The sequence below is a fragment of the Chenopodium album genome, chromosome 17, assembly GCF_948465745.1.
Source record: "Chenopodium album chromosome 17, dcCheAlbu1.1, whole genome shotgun sequence".
NCBI lineage: Eukaryota > Viridiplantae > Streptophyta > Magnoliopsida > Caryophyllales > Amaranthaceae > Chenopodium > Chenopodium album.
The window spans coordinates 8634233-8654929 of record NC_137850.1 but is presented as its reverse complement, the minus strand read 5'-3'; the positions used below and the strand labels follow the sequence as shown (position 1 = coordinate 8654929).

Below are 20697 nucleotides of genomic sequence, written 5' to 3'. Positions count from 1 at the left end.
CTTAAATTAATTTTACTGAAATGAAATTGTTTTTGCTAAACTAAAATTATTTTTACTGATTTTCTGTTATAATTCTTCTTTAAGAAAACTGAATTTTATTGAACTGAACTTATTTTTACTGAACTAAAATTATTTTTACTGAACTGAAATTAATTTTACTAAACTGAACTTATTTTTACTGAATTAAAATTATTTTTACTTAATATTATTTTTTTAAGGTGAAGAGAACAGGGCCTTTGTCAAAAATAAAATAAAATGTGGAATCATTCACCCCATGTCCCCATGTAATTCACCTCCTAAAGACACCCTACATAAATCATGTCCACTTTACTTAAATAAATTAATTATGGAGTACATTTTCTGATGATTTTCAAATAAAAACAAAAATATTATGGAGTACAATTGTACAAACAAAATTATTATACCAAAAATAGAGCGATACGAGTACAAGTAGTATGAATATGCGTAGCATAACCTTGTGTAGCTAATTTATCTTGTTTATACATGTTACAAGAATTTTATAAAAGTAATAGCTTCACGAAACATATTGTTATACTTCGTACAATTTATTAAAATATAACTTAAAGCGGGCTTTGATGTTGTTGTTGTGCAATGCAAAAACATTCCTACAAATCCAAGTAAACAATTTACTGATTAATTGAACCACAAGTTTTTCTAATTTCACCTTGGCTTCCTGTGATGAGTACACCAATATTGATCATTTTGGTCATAGATTCGGCGAAATCTTTAGCAAAAGTTGATCCGGCGGTCTTAACTTGGGTCTCTATATAAGTTTTAGTTTCTTGATCATCCATAAGAGTGGCATCTGATGTGAAGAGTTCCCTCTTTTCAGTTACCATGGTGAAGTATTTTTCGTCGAAGACCTTAGGGGTAATTCGATCCATAAACACAAAAGATTTCATGTCGCTTGGAGTGGGCGGGCATCTAGTTTTCAACCATTCGGCATACTTCGGGGATATTGAAGGATCAGTGTCCCCATTGCCGGTGAAATTGTACAAACGACTACGGATGATGAAGCAGTGACCAACTCCAATAGTGTGAGCACCTACGTAAAATTATTTAAGTGATAAGTTTTTAATATAAGACTACGTAACAAATAATTTTTTTTTATTTTTTTTGAAGAAACGTAACAAATAATTTAACATCCACTTGTTAGTTAGAATTTGTATACGTAACATTTAAAATAGGTCTGGTGCACAATAACTTATTGTGCACCAAACTATCTAATAATATATCATACAAAATGTGATTATATTCTTAGAGAGATTGTTATATACTTTCGGGTGTACTGTACACCCAATTAATTAATTAATGTTAGTTTTTCCTTTTTATTCGATGATTAAATGAAAAACAATCATAAAATTAAGAACAAAATATTTATGGGTATATGATACATCTGGGTGTATACAACAAATTCCAATATCCTTATTACAAAAGTGATTATATTATCTGAAAACTGATTATGAAAATGTATTATTCAAAAAGTTAATTTCTCATTAAAAAAAAAGTATCAAATAATAATTAAATCATTCAAAAAATAATTATATCATCCAAAAGATAATTATATCCTATCACAAAATTGTTCAAAAATGATCATGTCATTCAAAATAAATATAATTTATAACAATATAATTATAGCATTTTAAAAAGTGATTATATCATGCAGAATGTGACTATATTATTTGAGAGTATTAAATTTTACTTATTTTAGGTCTAGAATAATTTATCGTAAATCGGATCCATACAAAACTTGCTGGTTCGTAAATAGACACTTTTACTTACGTGTGTATATATATAAACATGTATAAAGGACAATAACGTAATTTTACTTGATTAAATTACCTGATAACACAACCAAATCTTTAGCAGTAAGACCCAAAGTTGCAAAATTTTGTTTTAAGGATAGTAACATTAGAAGATGGTGATGGTATAAGAGCATTGGCTTCAGAAGCCAATGATACTTTCCCATCCCTTCGACCGGTTGGAACCTCCCACCATGGTCCGCTTATCTGCACCAATGTCCAATAAAAAAGATAGTAATTCGTTCAGTTATTAGAAAGTATACAATAATTACTCTGTATTTACATAATAATCTCTCTGATCAGCTGGTGCTTTTAAAGTTTGATTGTAACTATACCGTTGTACTTGCATCTCGAGAAGCCAAAGCTAAAATATCAGCACAAGAAACAACACCGGGACATTTCTTTTCTAGAGCCGATTTGATTGCATCAATAACTTCAAACCCTCGTAGCGTTTCGTTGGGAATGGCTGTCTTCTCTGTTTGGTTGTTGGAAGCCGATGGATCTAGGAGTACAGAACCATCACAACCCTGCAAACAAGGGATCAAAGCCATTAATTACTATATTTAATTTGTGTAACACTACCAACCATTAAAGAACATTATTGATTGAGTTTGAATAAGATATTGACGTAATTGAGTCACTTGACTAATGACTATACGATATTAATTCAATTCAAACATCACACAAAAATAACAGCTTGTATGAGGAATTAACTACCATGTATATTGTAATAATGTACGTACTGTATAAAACTAAAAATATACAAATTATAATTTAGTTCATTAGTAAATATAATATAATAAACACCTTAGGTACGTACAAGCTAGTTAAATATTTGTTTATTTTTTAGTGTAAATAAAGAGTCATAAATGACGAATAATATACACTCCATTCTAATCAACCAAGTTAGATTATTTCTAATAATACTTATGACTATTAACAGTAGTAGATTATTTAAAGTATAATTTCTTACTTAAGATTTAAAGAATTTGGTTGACAAATATGCAACAAAAAAAATAATTGAGTAAAAAAGGCATACCCTAATAGCACAGTCGTGGAAGTTCATTCTAATCAAACCAGCAGCAAAGTTGTGAACATGACTAACATATTGCTTAGTAATTCTATGAACAATTTCCTCGGCTTCAGGACACGAAGACTCGTAAAACCCGAGCTTCAAGCCTTGTGCATTCGCCATGGAAAAAATGAGAAAGAGCGCGAGCAACCTGAGGTTTGTCATACTGAACTATCTTAGCTTAAGTAAGCTTACTTCTCTAGAATATATTTTTCTAGGATTATTTAGTTTGTATGATATAAATTTGTACGTAGAATGTTTGCATTATATACTAAAATTTATGGCATATTTTCACATGAAATAAATTAATATTGTACAATCTCAAAACCAAATTAGAAAACACGCATTTACATGCAAAATATCAAATGCATTAAATTAATGCACGTTATATCATATGGGCAGAAGATGTTATAATCACAACGTATTATGATGATGATTGATGATTGTTTAACTTAAATACAACAACTCTAAAAATAATCCGTAAATGACTAAACTTAATTGTTACTTGATATTATCTTATTGTCTTACATGTATTATGTATATAATCAAACAAAGGCAAATTTTTTTAAAATATTATTGTTTTTTCTAATGATATGTTATAGTATAGATATAGTTTGTCATTAATAGTATGAAGTTAAATTAGTGCTTTCATGCATTTTTGTTAGTAGCGAAACAACTATCCCAAATTATTAAGAGCGGCTGATGGCTTCGGACTATAATAATTGATCTTAAATCGCCACCCTAGACAAGCTTGTTATATTGTTACATGTACAACTACAGGCTAAGTTAATTTTTACATGCAATAACATAAATACTCTCTCGGTTTCAAAATAAAAGAGTGGTTAGTGTTTGCTCAAAGTAATTAGAATGTAACAAAAAATATATAGAGAAAGGATCAAAGGAAAAGAGTGATCCTGATTTCTTCTACCTATTTAGAAGTCTTGTTGTTTGGCTGACAAAATAAAATAGGGGAAGTTAAAATTCATGAGATTTTGTAATTTGGATAGTTGATTGGTTGACATAAAAAAGCAAAAAAGGGGAAAGTTAGAATTTATGGAAATTTCCACTTCCCACAAAATGTAGAAAGTAAATTACCTAGCCCCTCCTTGTTCATTCAAAATTCATGGGAATTCCAATTTCCCATTGCACAACCAAACGTAAAGAAATTTCTAGGAACTTCATTTGGGAAATAATTCCCATAAAATACAACTTTATATAAAATTTATTTCACATGTCAACCAAACGAGTTAAGATTGCTCTTGCAGAGTTGCAGTTGTTCCTTATCAAATTAATGTTTAGTTCAACCTTCAAAGTAAACTGTAGATTTTTATCAATACTCCGTGTTAATTTTAATTTGGACACGAATAACGTCCTTGATTATATAATTTTTATGAGCATGATTAGGCTATATCATGTTATTACTACTTTCGTATGCATCTGAATAAGTGAAACAAATTGACTTTTGCACTAATTTTAATTTCATAATATATACACAATTTTTTTTTATGCGACCTGTTGTACTGTGCGACAGGGGTTATTCGAGTTACTCGGTCAAGGGTTAATTGAGTTTCCAGGATTACACGAGTTTCTCGGTCACGGGTTACTCGAGTTACTCGGACGGGGGTTACTCGATTAGCCGAGGTTATTCAAGTTACTTGGTCAGGGGTTACTTGAGTTAGCCCTCACCGAGTAACCCCTTGAGTATTCCATGATTGAACCCCTCGAGTAATCCCTGACCGAGTAACCCCTTACTGAACCCTCAAGTAACCCCTGATCGAATTACTCAAGTAACCCCAAACCGAATTCCTTCAATAACCCCCTAATCGAGTAACCCCTGAGTCCCTGACCAAGTAATTTAATTCGAGTAACCCATGACCGAATGACCGCTCGAGTAACCCCTAACTGAGTAACTTCAGTATTCGTACCCTTTGCCGACTAACTCGAGTAAGCCCTAACCGAGTAACCCCTCAAGTAACCCTTGACTGAATGAACCTCTCGAGTACCCCCTGTCCGAACCCCTCAAGTAAACCCTGACCGAGTAATTCGAGTAACCCGTAATAGAATAACTCAGGTAACCCCTAATAAAATAACTCTAGTACCACATGCCACACGGTGTGGTCTGGCACCAAAACGTTGCTGCATAATATATATATTACTCCCTCAAGGAAAGGATTTCCTTACTTAGAGTCATGTCATCAATCAACAATCAATTAATTTAACCAATTTGAATTTTAATCCCATCATTTACTATTTTGGGCGTTTTAAAAAGACCTAACTTAATTTTTTTTATGAATTAATTGGTTGTTGATTGATGACATGGCTTAAGTAAGGAAATATCTACATTTAATTATGCAATTATGACTTATTTGCTAATCAAAAAAATCAAAAAATTTAAATAATGTATGAAAAATTGCGGAAAATAATATAACCTTTGGCCCATTTTTTTTTAATAATACAACGTTTTGATTATTTTATAATAATAAAACATTTAGGAGGTCTCAATTTTAAACAGGACAAAAAACTTGTAACCGGTTAAACAGGTTGGCCATGACACGTGTTGTCATATAATTGGTGGGATTATTTTTTATTTTTTCTTTTCATTTTCTTCTTCCTTTCTCTTTCCTCATCCATACTTATGGCTACCTTCCGTCTTTCCCCTCACCGATTCACCTCCCTTTCCGGTCACCCCCACCACAGCCACCTCCCTTCCCCGCGTCCTCCACCCCAGCCTACCTCCCTTCTACGCATCCCCCGCCCCGCCTCCCGAATTCCCCCTCCTTCTCAAACTCCATCGAAACCCAGAAAAAACCCCACCAACTCCCTTAAAAAAAATTGAAACCCCCACCCTTTTCCCTTGCCGTTGCTGCCTCTATACGAGTTTGGTAAAGCATTGCTGTTGTTGCTGCGGTGACAATTGTTATTGCTATTGTTGATGTTGATTTGAATTTAAAAGAAAAAAAAAAAGTGAAAAGGGGCACCAAAATTTCTGGTACGGTGGTAATCGATTGAAAGGCAGGGGATGGTTGTTGTATGAGAGAAGAAAAGGGGGGTTTCGATGGGGGACTGAGGGTTGGGAGATATGGCGGGAAGGAGGGCTGCGTGTGGTGTGTGAAGTGGTGGCTGGATATTATTTTTAATAATGATAATAATAATAAATCAATAATAATAATGATAATTAATAGTTTTACTGAAATAGCCAATAAAACAATGACAACTGTCATGGTAACTTGTTTTAACAGGTTACCAATCGGTTATGTCTTGTTTAAAATTGAGACCCCAAAAGTTGTATTATTAAAAAATAACGGGCCAAAGGTTGTATTATTTTCCGTAATTTTTCCAATAAAGTAACTAATTATGAATTATTTTGTACTTTAATGTTAGATTTCAAATATTCTCCTTTTCTTAATTTATGTGATTGATCTATATTGTAATACCCCATATTTTTATACGTATTTTATTTTAAATAAGTATTTTGTGAAGTATTTAAATAATTTAAAATGAATTATTTATGGCATTTTAATTACTTATTTTAAATAAGTTTGGAAATATTTTATAAAAAGAAAGTTTTATTTAATTAATTATTTTATTAAGTTGGGATTTATTTTAGGAAAGTTTTATTTTAGTTAAGTTTTATAAGGAAAGGGATTAGTAAAGATAGAAAAGGAAATTTTAGGTAAGAAAGGTTTCTAGAGAAAGGGTTATAAATATTCAACACTTGGGCAAATTAAACATTGCCCAGAGTGGAGAATACCCAAGGTAAACTTTCTCTCCCGTCTTCTTTATTTCTTTTTCTTTTTCTTTCTTTTCCCCTTCCCTTTTTTGCACACACCACCGCCGGCCACCACCACACCACCGGTGGGTCGCCGGCCACCACCACCAGCAGTCGGCAGCAGCGGCGGCGCCACCAGCAGCACAGTAGCAGCCAGCCGTGGTTCCGTGGCTGCTGTCCGACCACCATTCGAAAAAAAAAATTATTCTTTTTTTTTATTTCTTTTGTTTAATCCTAAATCTAATTATTAATTATGAGTTTTGTGATGATTTTATGATGATTGATTTTAAGTATGGTACAAATTAATTTTCAGATTTTAATTTTAATTAAAAAGCCCCAAATTTAAAATCCTAGATTTGTAAATAATTGATTATTGAAGGAATATGATTTAGGGTGGTTTAAACCTTTAATTTGAGGGTTTTAAAGTATAATTACAGCAAGTTTTCATGAATTAATATTGTTGGAAATTTTGTTAGTAAGCTAAAAATTAAGTTTCTTGAAGGAATTTTGACTACCTATTAATTGGAATTAAAGTAAGAGGTTTTAAATTAATTTTCATCTTATTTTAATTAAATTATGAGTGATTTAATAATGTTTATATTACTGGAAATTTGTGTATGCCATATTTTGATTTTGGATTGTAGAAAACTTCTAAATGAGTGATTTCTATTAGTCGTGGCGATTTTAAGATCGTATTAAAGGTACGTTTGCATACTTGGCATTTATTTGGTGATATAGGAACATGCTAGCTAGGCTTTGAATAATTGATTCCAAATAGTATTGTGATAGTTTTGGTTGGACTTTATCATTTGGTTGATATTGGTGATTGAATTATGAAGCATGGATTATTTGTTATGGATTATTGAATGGAAATAATTATTTTTGGCATATTATATATGAACCACACTTTTATTATTGGCATGATAGAGAACATGTTTAATTAAAGTAAATGTTTAATTTGGTTTGGAATATTAAAAGGGAATTTTATTATGGTTCATATAATTTTTATTGATGTTATAGGCATGAGAAAAGAGCTATGTAAGTGTCTATGTACACGAGGAATAAATTATATGTTGGTGACTTGGTGCACTTAAGGTGTTTCTAACACCGAAAGATAGGAGTTTTGGCGCATTACACATTTAAGGTGTCTTTGACACCGAGATAGATTTAAAAAGGGTTCAACATTAAATTTTATGTGGTCACTAATTATTCGAGAATTAAATTGGAATATTTAATTGTTTGGATAATTAGAATGTTTGATTGTGTTATGGTTTGATAGTCATCACCAAGTTTAATAATATGTAAATAACGTAAAGTGAAAGAGATTACGTACCAAAACTCTTGGAACGTATACACCTAGAGTATGAACATATGGGGAGAGTTATGGGGTTTTATATTTAACCATAACTTCTATTGGGAGTACAGAACGCTATATTTTCCTTTTATTATTATGCACAAGAATTCCGCCACTTACGAGTGGTTCTTTTATATTGGCACGGTTAGCTCCCGTGTTAGTACCCCTTTATTAGGGCAGGTTAGGGGGGAAACCCGTTCGATGCGTAATCAGTGCTAAATGAATCATTTGGTTACTTAATTAAGAAGTCATGTTGTATGTTGTGTGCTTGTAAACAGATGTATCGAGGTAAGTTGTGTGTTGATAGGTGAAAGCATGTTAGTGTGTTTAATTACACTTATGTACTCAGTTTTGCTGATTGTGTGTTTGTTGGTCTTGTCTTTACCTTGGCCCTATGATGACCCATTTTTAATAGAGAGTAGTGGAAACAAGAAGTAGAGAGAAGCTTTTTTAGGTCATGAAGCATATTCATGATGGGCATGACTGAAGAGCGAATCATGCTAATTTCCATAAGTTTATGATATGTTTATTGCTTCAATTATTTTATTATATTATATTTGTGAGACTAACGCAAAGGTTTTGAATTGGTTCGGTTTTGTTAAGGGCCTACAGTGGTTCCAAGTTGTAGGTTGACTTTGTTTTACTTTGGTTTGACTTTACTTTCGTTGGTTGACTTTTTAAGTTGAGTCGTTTTGAATGTTTTTAAGAATAGTCTTCCGCTGTGTGTCTTTAATAGTTTCCTTAGCCGTTTTCATAGTAGCGGTAATGTCTTAGATTTTTCTATTTTGAGTTTTAAACAGAACAAAACATGTATTTTAAAATAAAGAAATTTCTAGGGTGTTACATATATGATATTAACATTATGAAACTGAGGGAGTATATGGCACTAGTATTATGAAACAGAGGGAGTATAGATTTTTACTAACAGGTAATTAATTCAAAGATATTAATAATCAAAATAGTACACTGTCAGATGCAATGCTAGCTAGGTAGTTAAACTAATGTATATACTTAATTATTGAGATACAGTGGAAGTATTTAACTGGAGAGCATTACCAAGTACCAACTCAAACATGTACAATTAAGTAAAAACTTCTACATCTTCTGATTTTATAAAAAAATATACTACGTACATGCCATGTGGAAGATATAAATTAATTAATAAGTTGCCATATACTTTGTATAAAATATGAAACTAATTATAATGAGTTACATTTGATTAGATTAATTGAAAAGAAAACTGGTACGTATAAACTAATTCAAATGAAAGAATTATCCTATTTTCCTATGCTCCTAGCACTGTCAAACCAGGATAGTTTTGGTTTGGTTAAAATTATTAGCAGTTCGATTTCTTTTTTTTTTTTTTAATCATTTTAAATTGGTTCGGCTCCTAAATGGTTCGAGTTGTAAACATCTCGGGTTATTATAAACGGCTCAATTTGGGAAATTATATCAATTCAGATTGTAAGTAGTTCAGATTCATATCAATTCGGATTGTAAGTAGTTCAAATTCATATCAGTTCGGATCGTAAACAGTTCGGACAATAAACGGTTCGAATCATAATCGAATTAGTTTGAAACGGGTCGCTTTGGAAGCAGGTTTACCAAAGTTAATGCGGATTCGTGTTCAAATTAATTTGGGTCATAGATGGCGTGGATAGTAAACGATTCAGATTATAATCGGACTTGTTTAAAACGAGTCGATTTGTGAATGAGTTTATCTGAGTTCATATCGTTTTAGATTAAATTGGGTGGGGTTGAAACGGTTCATTCCATAATGGGTCGGTTTGGATCGGTAAAATAAATTAATGAGCCGTTTTAGTTCATTTCTTTTTGGTCGGGCTGAAATTGGGTTTTAAGCTTTCTTTTTTATATTTATCATCTAGTAATTTTATTTAATAATTCTGACATTTTCAATTCTAATACATTCTACATATTCTTTATTTTTCTTCTATAGTTGTTCTAATGAAATAATTTCCCCCTCTTTGTTAATTAAAGATCAACAAAGACAATAAATTTTGCTCTTTATGAAATATGGACAAAATGTTTTTTTTTCTTTTTTTTTTTGAGATGTTGAAATATGGTAATATATATAGAAAAATCTAGTACAGATAATTTTCTAGAACAAAATAGAATCATCTAGGATTTATAGTGATGGAAAAATCTTGTAGAGAAAGTTTGAGAAGTAAAATCTAGTTGTAAGTATAAAATTCTAAACTAACTACAAGTACAAGAATAGTGGAGTAATGAACCGATGTACTACCACTATAAATACATGCTATGCGTATGTTATGAATTAATGTGAAAAGTATTCCACCAAATTTTGGGTAAGTTAAGAGTTCCTACAAATTAGAGTAATAAGAGATATGAGCTTTCACAAATTAGTATTACAAGGATGTTAAATAGGTTGACATAATACTAAATAAATTACAATAATTTACGTGTTACAATAAATTACAATAATTTATGTGTTACAATAACTCTGAGTGTTTGAACTTTAATAGTTAAAATTCCGAAAAAAGAACAATGATCTTGCTATAAGAAGTAAATAATAGTTAATAAAATGGTTTAATTTTGAGTTCTAAGGTGTATATCAAAACCATGTTGAACAGCTTTTACGTTGAACATCCAAAAACTTGCCCCTCACATTTGCGACAAAAAGAAGAGGAAACGATGCTTTGGGATACGATCAAATTTCACAAATATCGATGTTGTTATCATGGATATTGTCAAGTTGATACTACTTAATGCAAGAAAAAATATATCAAAGGTGTAAATAAATTGCTTTATATACTAAAAACAAACAAAATAGGATAGTTTAATTCTGAATTCTAAGGTGTAAATCAAAATCACTCAAAACAACATGTGATAAAAGGAATAGGTTTGTTCTTGTGACTAAAATTTTAATTCTTCGATTTTATGCCTCGGGCTCTCAACGACAATGTATGTTTTGGTCTAAGTTGCTAATAATCAATAGATGTCTTCATATGTCACGTCACTTATTCTAACTCCATAAAACAATGCACAAAAACTTTGAAAATTCAACAAAAGATTTTACAAAAATTTGATATAATATCTCGAATTTGAAAATTAAATTTATGCAATGTTAAAACCTATACCACTTTCAATCGGTATATCCAATTTATGTGATTGAATGAAATTGTAAAGTGTGAATGCAACAACCATAATAGTTTGTGTTTGGAGTCCATATTTAACATCATTGGCAATATTTTCCATCAAGATTTTAGTGTTCCGAAAATCTTTCAATCGTTGTACGGAATGAAGAGTGAAGATAATTAAAATTTTCAAGTGTGTCTTGAGGTTGTAGACCATTTTGAAATTCGAGTATATGGACTCTAGTATCTTTATCTTTTATCAGACTAAAATATCCAACGACATTCAGATTTTCCAATTGCCCCAAATCAATATATATCATGGTAATTTTCCATAGTGTTGTCCATCTATTGTTTGCTGGTAAAGTTTATTTATTTGTGCATAACATTTTATTTGTAATTAATTATTAATGTAGAAGAATGTTTGTTATAGGTCAATATTTTAGGATTATTTTGTACATGCATCTGTTTAACCATTGTATTGCATCTGTCCGGGTTATGTCAGACGCTGAACGCTAGGATTATCGTTGTGCGTTGTGTTATCGATTGGGCGTTCTTTTGTTCTCTATTTCAATACAGTACTCTGCTTGCTCTAGGGTATTTGCTGGGGATATTTTTAGGGATCATGTAGTGTCATGTGCTAGCATAGTGGGTGTTAAATATCGTCATAATGTTGTTCCGGATACCCTTGTTGATATTTGTTATCGATATGACTTGTAAGCAAGAAAAGAGGTTGATATTGGGTTATCTTGGGGATCGACGGAGCCCTTAAACATGCATGCAAATGTGTTACTAGAGCTGGCAAAAGCTGACACGACACGATAACACGACATGAACTGAACACGAAACAAGTGGATTAGTGTTGAGGAGTTTCGACCCGTTTAGTTAGACGTCGGGTCGACACGACCCAACACGATAAGAATTGGGTTGAGTTAGTGTTGAAAATTATAACACGAAATTAACATTAGTCAACCCCGCTTAATAAACAGGTTGTGTTTGGGTCAACCTGTTTACCCGTTTAATGATTTAGAAAAAAAAATACTTATATTACACTATTATCCAAAAAATAAAAAATAACCTAATCTCATTCACTACTACAACCGGCATACATAGATAGAGTGGCTATGCCACAATTTGTACCCCCTTAGTTTATTTTGTTTATTTTGTTTCTCGGGGCTTTGCCCCTCGTTTGCACCAAAAAAAAATCCGGGATACATAAACAAATTATTAAACTCTTATCTCATTTTACTCTTTCTCATTGACTCTCACAATTTGTTTATTTGATTTCTTCTTTTTCGTAGCAAAATCAAAGCTGACATATAGTAATTCTTGCTCTTCGTTTCTTTTTATTCTTCTCATTCAATATCTAATTCTCTCATAGTAGTAGTTTGTTTTTGTACTGTGCTTTCGTTGTTGTGGAATACGAAGCCTTCGTATCTTAATGCATGTTTTTAATTGATTTGGAGCGATTAGAGCGAGATCCACTTTTTGAAGAATATGAGTCGAAGCAATTACAAGAATATTTCTAGTAGACCTTCTTTCACAATCCCTGGAGAGATAGTTCACGAATAGACCGAGGGATAAGTAATTCGACTCATTCACATCCAGATCATGAATGTTTGGAATCCATATTATTCAAGGAGACATTGCTTTTGCTAATTCGAATTGAAGGGTGATATAAAATTGGTCTATTTCTGGCATCATATCCATAGTTAGTGCATTCATCATAGTTAGCAGCTCCAGCTCCGTATCAAGGTCAAGATCGATATCGTCACTAACGTCAATATCTTCACTAGCATTAATATCGTTACTAGCATCAATAAGAGAACCTTTAGGCTTGTTATCCAGGAACTTATTCATAAATACCGTAATAAAAGGATCATAGGAGTTTGTCGCTAGGTATTTGACCTTATTTTTTTGTTTCTTTTAAAGCTGCAATGGAATATGCGGATTCTAAATCAATTGAAGCAATGAAATCTGTTTGAGTTTGTGCATAACTAGATGAATTTAGAGCTTTTGGAACTTGGAAATCAATTGAAAGTTTTTATAATGTTTTAAATTTTAGATGGAGGTCTGTAATATTTTGGGTAAAATTAAGGTGGTTAAACATTAAATATTAAGCTCTATTAGCTATTTTTTTAGTGAATTTTTCTTAAAATAGGTTTAGGTTTTTTTTGACACAACACGACCCGTTTGCCAGGTCATGTTGTGTGTATTGACCTGATAGGGTCCTCTCCTTTGATTCAATTTGGGTTGTCTGACTTTATAGCCGAGCAAGTTGTGACTGATGTGGCTCATCATAAGCGGGCTAAGTATGAAACTTGTCAAACAATTGGGTACATTTTCCTTCCTTTCTCATTCTCTTTTCTTGTGGAATTAAAAAGGAGCTTGTTGCATTGATGAAGCAGGTTCAGAAGTTGTCGAACACTCAAGACATTAGGGCACGTGCTACTACCCATATCTTTGACCACCAGGATAGGATTTGCTATATGTAGAGGAGTGGGAGCCCAAATTGTATCTTGGCTTCCCACTAATTGTTTGTAAGTCGTATGACTTTATCGGGTTTTGAGTAAAAGTAAGATTAATAGTAATAAGAAAAGTAATAATAATAATAACAATAACAGTAATAATAATGAAAATAATAATAACAATAGCAGTAACAATAATAAGTAATAATATTAACAGTAATAGTAATAATAATAACATTAACAATTATAATAATAATAATAATAATATAGTATTAGTAACAGTAATGATAGTAATAATAACAATAAAATAAATAATAATAATAGAATAAGAACAATAACTGTAATAATAATAATAACATTAATAGTAATAATAATAACAGTAATCATAATAAAAATAATTATAATTATAGTAATAGTAATAGTTATTATAGTAATAGTAATAATAGTAATAGTAATAAAAACAACAATAGAAATAATAATAACAGCAATGGTAATAATAATAACAACAACAGTAATAATAATAACAGTATTGGTAATAATAATAATAACATTAATAATAATAATAATAATAACAGTAATAACATTAATAATAATAATAATAATAATAATAATAATAATAATTACTACTACTACTACTACTACTACTACTACTACTACTACTACTACTAATAATAATAATAATAATAATAATAATAATAATAATAATAATATTATTATTATTATTATTATTATTATTATTATTATTATTATTATTATTATTGTTAAACATATAAAGCTATATAAATGTATCAAAATAAAGGAAATTTTCACTGAAATTTAAAAATTAAGAGTACATGTATACAATTTCGCAGAAAAATTAAGTTACAAATTCAAAACTCACTTAAAACTACATGTTTATTTGTCAAAACATAATTTTAACATTGTTTACAAAAAAAAATTACAAGTTCAAATATCTCCAACTAGGCACAAAATTCTCCAAGCTGGCTCACCACCTATGTTTATTTACATCAGAGAAGACTTTAGCTAGCACTTTTGCCTGCATGTCTAACATATCTAACAATTGGATCAGCATGAAGGTAATATTCTGGCCTACTGTAGCAAATGGGTATTTGCAAATAGCCCAATCTGCTATTTAATACAAGAAGATAGTGCATGTCAGTATATCACATACCTATTTAATACAGTAAAAGGCAGAAAGGGAAGTGGGTTTAAGCAGTGAGATAGATGACTAAACTGCCTAGAAGATATAGATGAGGTCCTAGATCCAAATAATCTTCTTGCGGTTCTTTTGTGACTTAATTGAAGCTCATAACACAACAATACATATATAGCAGAAAATCAACCTTGATTTCAACCTCTATACAATAAAAATGCAAATCTTAAATATAAAAAACTCCATCCTCTTTACAAATAAATTCCAACTATAGAAAGAGTAACAAAGACTTACATCATAAGCCTCAAAAAGCAACTTGAATTTAGCTTCAGTTTCCTTATGGCATTTCTCACTCTGATTTCCTTCCTCTGATCTTCTTTCCCCCTGGAGATGATAAAATAAGCTTGGGTACCAAGTGAACCCAATCTTTAACTTGAGATTTAGGGTTATTAGATTCCTCCTCCAAGCTGCTAAACAGCTTCTTACTGTCATATAACCATTGAGCATTAAACAATCAACTCAAACTCAATCTAATAAAATAATAATAGCGTATAAATGAAGAAAGCAAGGAAAAACCCTCTTCTTGATCTCTTCTAGTGGGTTGGGTAATGCCGCACATATATTTTAATTGTAAGTGTTATATATTATCAGCAACTTACAGAAATTAAAAAAAAAATGATCTATAGATGACAATAGCAAATGTATTGTTTTTTTCTTATTTTCAAAATGTTACCGTCATTTTGAGAGCCTATAGATAGTAAGGAACAAAGTACAAGCGTTGATGAGTGCAGAGAGAAAGAGTGTATCTCTAGAGTGCTTCCTTCTTATTGAGCCTGCATAGTCATATCAAATATTAACCCCTGATTTCTTTCATTTTTCTTTTTTCTGATATATTTGAATTATATTGAGATTTTGCTGTAAGTAGTCCCTAAAAAAAATAAGGAAAAAGGATTTTGCTCTAAGCAAACAAGAGCAGGAAATTTTATTGTATTTGTACCAAGTAGACCATGAATGACAGGAAATTTCTCACTTAAAACCTTCACTTTTCCTCCATCTCCAAACATTGCCCACTGAGAGCCCAAAACTAGCCTTGCTACATGGGCTTGATTTATTAACTCATCAATCTGCAGTGCATAAACAGGCAATAGGTCTAAAAAAAATGTAGACTCAATTATACAAAGATATAATCCTAATATTTTTGTGAACCATCCTTATCTTATTCTTTGTTGAAAGTGAAAGGAAATTATTGAGCTCTTATGAATCATAGAGATAGAGGGAAGGGACTATAATAGATTAAACAAAGTACTCTTATGAATCAAATAGATAATGGGAAGGGACTATAAACATTGTCATGAATTGCAAAAATGAGAAATGAAGGACTAATAAACTTCTAATTCAAGGAAAGAACAAATCAAATATATAAAAGAAAATAAACATTGTATGTCATGAATTTACAGTTCTAACAGACATAAATGACTATACAAGTTCATTCCCTACTTATTCAGACCTCACAACTTCACTATTTACTTGATCCAAAATGCCAAATCCTATCAAAATCTTAGCAATAATGTCGCAAGTTGCAACCTAAATATATTACATAATGAACAAAAAAGATATGGAGTTTTCAATGTGCCCACGAAATTTTAAGCATGGCTCCAAATTACAAAAATGCTCTAGTCAAAATAAAGAATGAAGAATTGATAGCTAAACAGCTCACCAAGGAAGTAGAAAGATATTTCATTTAACATCCCGTCTTTCATGAGTAATATCTTTGTGCAGAGGTAGTATTATGTAATAAATGTGCAAAAAATTCAAGATTTAATTTCTTCAAGTTATATAAATCAATGACTTTTCAACTTCTTTTCATTAGCCTCCCACTTGCTTAACATTCTTTGGGTCATAGTTAACTAGCTTCTTAACCTTCTTTTACTCAACAAGCAATGTTTTGTATAATTGATACTTTTAAAATACTTATTAAGATAGATTAAACAAGACCCCATATGGCTAAATTTTTTCTTAAACCTGTGGCTGAAATCTAAACACCTGTATTACCAGAATTCAAACAAAAACAATACTACATTCCACTTCTATCAACCAATAATACAATCATACAACATACTCCATCATTACAATATCCGCCATCAGAATACTAGTTCTAATTACACTATCAATGCGGCTATTAATGCTGAACAAACAATAATCAAAACTTCAAAGAAATTTTTTATTTTATTTTTTTAAAAAAAAGTGAGGAAAAAAGAGGCATATCCTATTAATTCTCTTTCTAGTAAACCAACTTTCCACCTACTATCTTTATCAAAATCCCAAAAATCAACAAATCAATCGAAATAAATCACTTAAACATTATTCTCCCACAATTATATTAAAACCCTGAATTAAAAAATTATGAAACACATCAAAATTAAATTCTGCAGCATTACAATTAAAACTCATAGATGAACACAAAAAAGTCCTTTCAAAATAAAGAAGATTATTTCTCTTTCACAAAATCAACATTATTTTAAAACTTAAGAACAATGTCAATAGCAACAATTTTATTTGAAATTATATTGTTTATTAACGTATTCTAACCCTCGTACAAAACAAAGAAAAATTAATTCTGTTTCACAAAATCAAGTTTAAATCTCTGTATATCCAAAAAAAAAGTAACAATTCACCTCTAAATTTGATAATAATTATGACGAATGAATGACAAACAACAAAATATCGATTATGATACGACAAAAAGTAATAAATTCTTAGGTTCAAGAAAATTTAGGAACCCTAATTACTAAAATTTAAGGAGGTTTTGATAAATCGAATGAGGAGAAAGAAATTTCACTTACCAGAGTACCAGTGGTGGTTTGCTAGACTAATTCTCCATTTTGCCAGAGCGTCGTTTGCTGTGGCCGGAGGAGCTGCTCGATTCTTTAACGTTCCACCACAAAAAAATCTAAATAAAAAATTGGGTAAATTTAATTAGTGAAGCAATTAAGTGGAGAATAATTTGGGAATAACTTTGAAAGGGAAGGAGATCATTTAGTTTTCTAAAGAAATTACAAAAAAGTTAAAGTATATTGCTGTTGCATGTTCTCCCTCTCTTCGAAAACTCTTTTTATTTTGAGAAATGCGATGAATTAGTTTTTTTTTTTGAACGCCTGAGATGAATAACTTTTTATTTTGTTTTGTCTTTATTTTTCTTTTTTATTGTGGGTTTGTCACTTCTCTTTCTTTCTTTCTAAATAAAGAAGTTTCGGGATTTAGGACTATTTCAAAATTTGGGGAAATTTCAATGCAAGGCGGGAATCACTTAAATTTTGCGAATCAATATTTAGCCTCACTGCCGTTGTGTTAGCCTACCTACCCGTCGCATTAGTATTCCTATTGCAACGGCTTTATTATGCCGTTGCATTAGCCCGTCTTTTGATGTACTATAGTATAAGCCATTACATTAGGCTTATCTTGTACAAAAGTCGTTGCATTAGCTCTTTTTTAACCGTCGCATTTGATCAAAAATGTAGTAGGCTTAGGCTTCATTGCCGTTGCATTAGCCTATCTAACGCGACGGCACATTAAATCCGTTGCATTAGTATAAGTCGTTGCAATAGTCTTATCTAAAGTGAAGGAATTGAAATTGTCGTTGCATTAGATCTTTTCTGACTGTCGCATTTGATAAAAAATGTAGTAGTGAAATTATGAATCTAGATATTGCACAATTGGATATGGATTCCTTCCCTTCTCCTTTTTGTCACTCGGGGAATTGGACAAGGAGGCTGTTGTGTTGCCGAAGCGGGTTCAGAAGTTCTCGACGACTCAGGACATTGGGGCTCGTGCTGTTACTCATATTTTTACTAGGATAGGCTTTTCTATACCTAGTGGAGTGGGGGCTCATATTGTATCTCGGCTTCCCACGAAGTTTCTATCTGGTGTATAACTTTATCTGTTTTTGAGATATAATAATAATAATGATAATAATAATAATAATAATAATAATAGTAATAAAATTAATAATAATAATAGTAATAGTACTAGTACTAGTAGCGTAGTAGTAATAGTAATAGTACTAGTAGCGTAGTAGTAGCAGCAGCAGCAGCAGTAGTAGTAGTAGTAGCAGTAGTAGTAGCAGCAGCAACAGTAGTAGTAGCAGCAGCAGTAGTTAGTAGTAGTAGGAGCAGTAGTAGTAGTAGTAGCAGCAGCAGTAGTAGTAGTAGCAACAACAGTAGTAGTAGTAGTAGCAGTAGTAGTAGGAGTAGTAGCAGTAGGAGTAGTAGCAGTAGTGGTAGCAGGAGTAGCAGTAGTAGTAGTAGCAGCAGTAGTAGTAGTAGCAGTAGTAGTAGTAGCAGTAGTAGCAGCAGCAATATTAGTAGTAGCAGCAGCAGCAGTATTAGTAGTAGCAGCAGCAGCAACAGTAGTAGTAATAGCAGCAGCAGCAGTAGTAGCAGTAGCAGTAGCAGCAGTAGTAGTAGCAGTAGTAGTAGTAGCAATAGCAGCAGCAGCAGCAGCAGCAACAACAACAGCAGTAGTAGTAGCAGTAGTAGCAGCAGTAGCAGTAGCAGCAGTAGTAGGATTAATAATAATAATAATAATAATAAGATCGCATTAGAGATGGATGTTGTTGCGTTGCTGAAGAGGGTTCAAGTATTCGCTAGAACTCTGAATATTGGTGCTCGTGCAGCTGTTCACACCTTCAACAGGATCGGATTCGCTATAGCTAGAGGGGTAGGGGCCCACATTATATCTCGACTCTACATTAATTTCCTGTAAATTGTTGACTTTGTAGGTTTTTGTTATTTTTCTATAATAATAATAATAATAACAATAAAATTATTAATAATAACAATAAAATTAATAATAATAATAATAATAATAAACTCATGAACAAATTGGCAGATATATATTTCACAAAGGTTATCGCTTTTGCAGAATCCGTTTATTCTTTAACTCCTCGACAATTAGTGACAGGATAAAGTCGTATCACCTAATCAAAAATAATTCCTAAATTCCTCAAACTATGCAGATAGGGAAGAAGGGTCGAACCACAAGGAAACAAGTCTTCCTATTCCTAATTAATTTAAATAATCTAAATTATAAAGTAACTAAATTATAGATATGAGGAAATTAAACTAAGGGAGATAAAAGTAGGGAGAAATCAATTAATAAAAGCCTAGGGCATAGGTTCACCAATAAATAATATTCCAGGGTAAAACATAACAATCAATCATCAATGCATCAATTAATCAAATTTTAAAGGGCTTTCGCTACGTATTACAATCACAGAGTTAATTTACCGGTATTAAACATCATCTCTCGAATCTCGACTTAACCATTTATAAATTAGTCCGCCTATTGAAACTAAGCCTAAACATCAATTCTCATCTCTCGAATCTCGAATCAATATTGCATAACTCATACAATTAAACCAGGCCTAATCTAATTGCATATCATTAAATCAATCAATAGGAAATTAATCAAGCATTGACAATCAACAACAACAAATTACCCCTTCATATTATTTATGGATCTCCATAAACCCTAGAAAGAAAACTACTCACACATAATTAAATCTAAACTAATCAAAGCAATTAAAGAAAACATAATTAAAAGCAATAATTAAAATAAGAAAAATAATAATATTAAAACCAAATAATAAATCTTGATATGAAAAGTATAAAAGAAAACTAAACTAAACTAAAAGAAAAATAAAAACTACCTAAAACTAAACTAAGAGAACTTCCCCCCACGTACTACTACTTCTTCCTTTTATAAAGAAAAGAAAGAATCCTAGCCTAACTAAAAGTCTAAGAAGATAGGATTAGAAACAGAAAACTTAAAATTTATCTAAAGCTAATAAAACAAAAGTTGTTGAAAAGATTAACTAATCTAAAACTTTAAAGCTGTTAAAAGATAGCTAAGCTCAAAACTCCTCCTGCTAATCAAGCTTCGTGAAT

The 20697-nt window shown here is 31.3% G+C and overlaps 1 long non-coding RNA gene and 1 pseudogene across 2 annotated transcripts; both read right to left on the bottom strand.

The window, feature by feature from the left end:
- Positions 1 to 647: 647 nt before the first annotated feature.
- Positions 648 to 3018, bottom strand: LOC145587552 (peroxidase 1-like; annotated as a pseudogene).
- Positions 3019 to 14449: 11431 nt separating this feature from the next.
- Positions 14450 to 17947, bottom strand: LOC145587551 (uncharacterized). Of its 2 annotated transcripts, XR_014101299.1 has the most exons (4): positions 17810 to 17947; positions 17596 to 17702; positions 15047 to 15876; positions 14450 to 14727 (listed from the first exon to the last, which is right to left on the bottom strand). It is a non-coding gene; the product is annotated as an uncharacterized LOC145587551 (long non-coding RNA). The 2 variants fall into 2 exon arrangements; XR_014101298.1 differs by having other exon boundaries at positions 14450 to 15876.
- Between the last annotated feature and the right edge of the window lie 2750 nt (positions 17948 to 20697).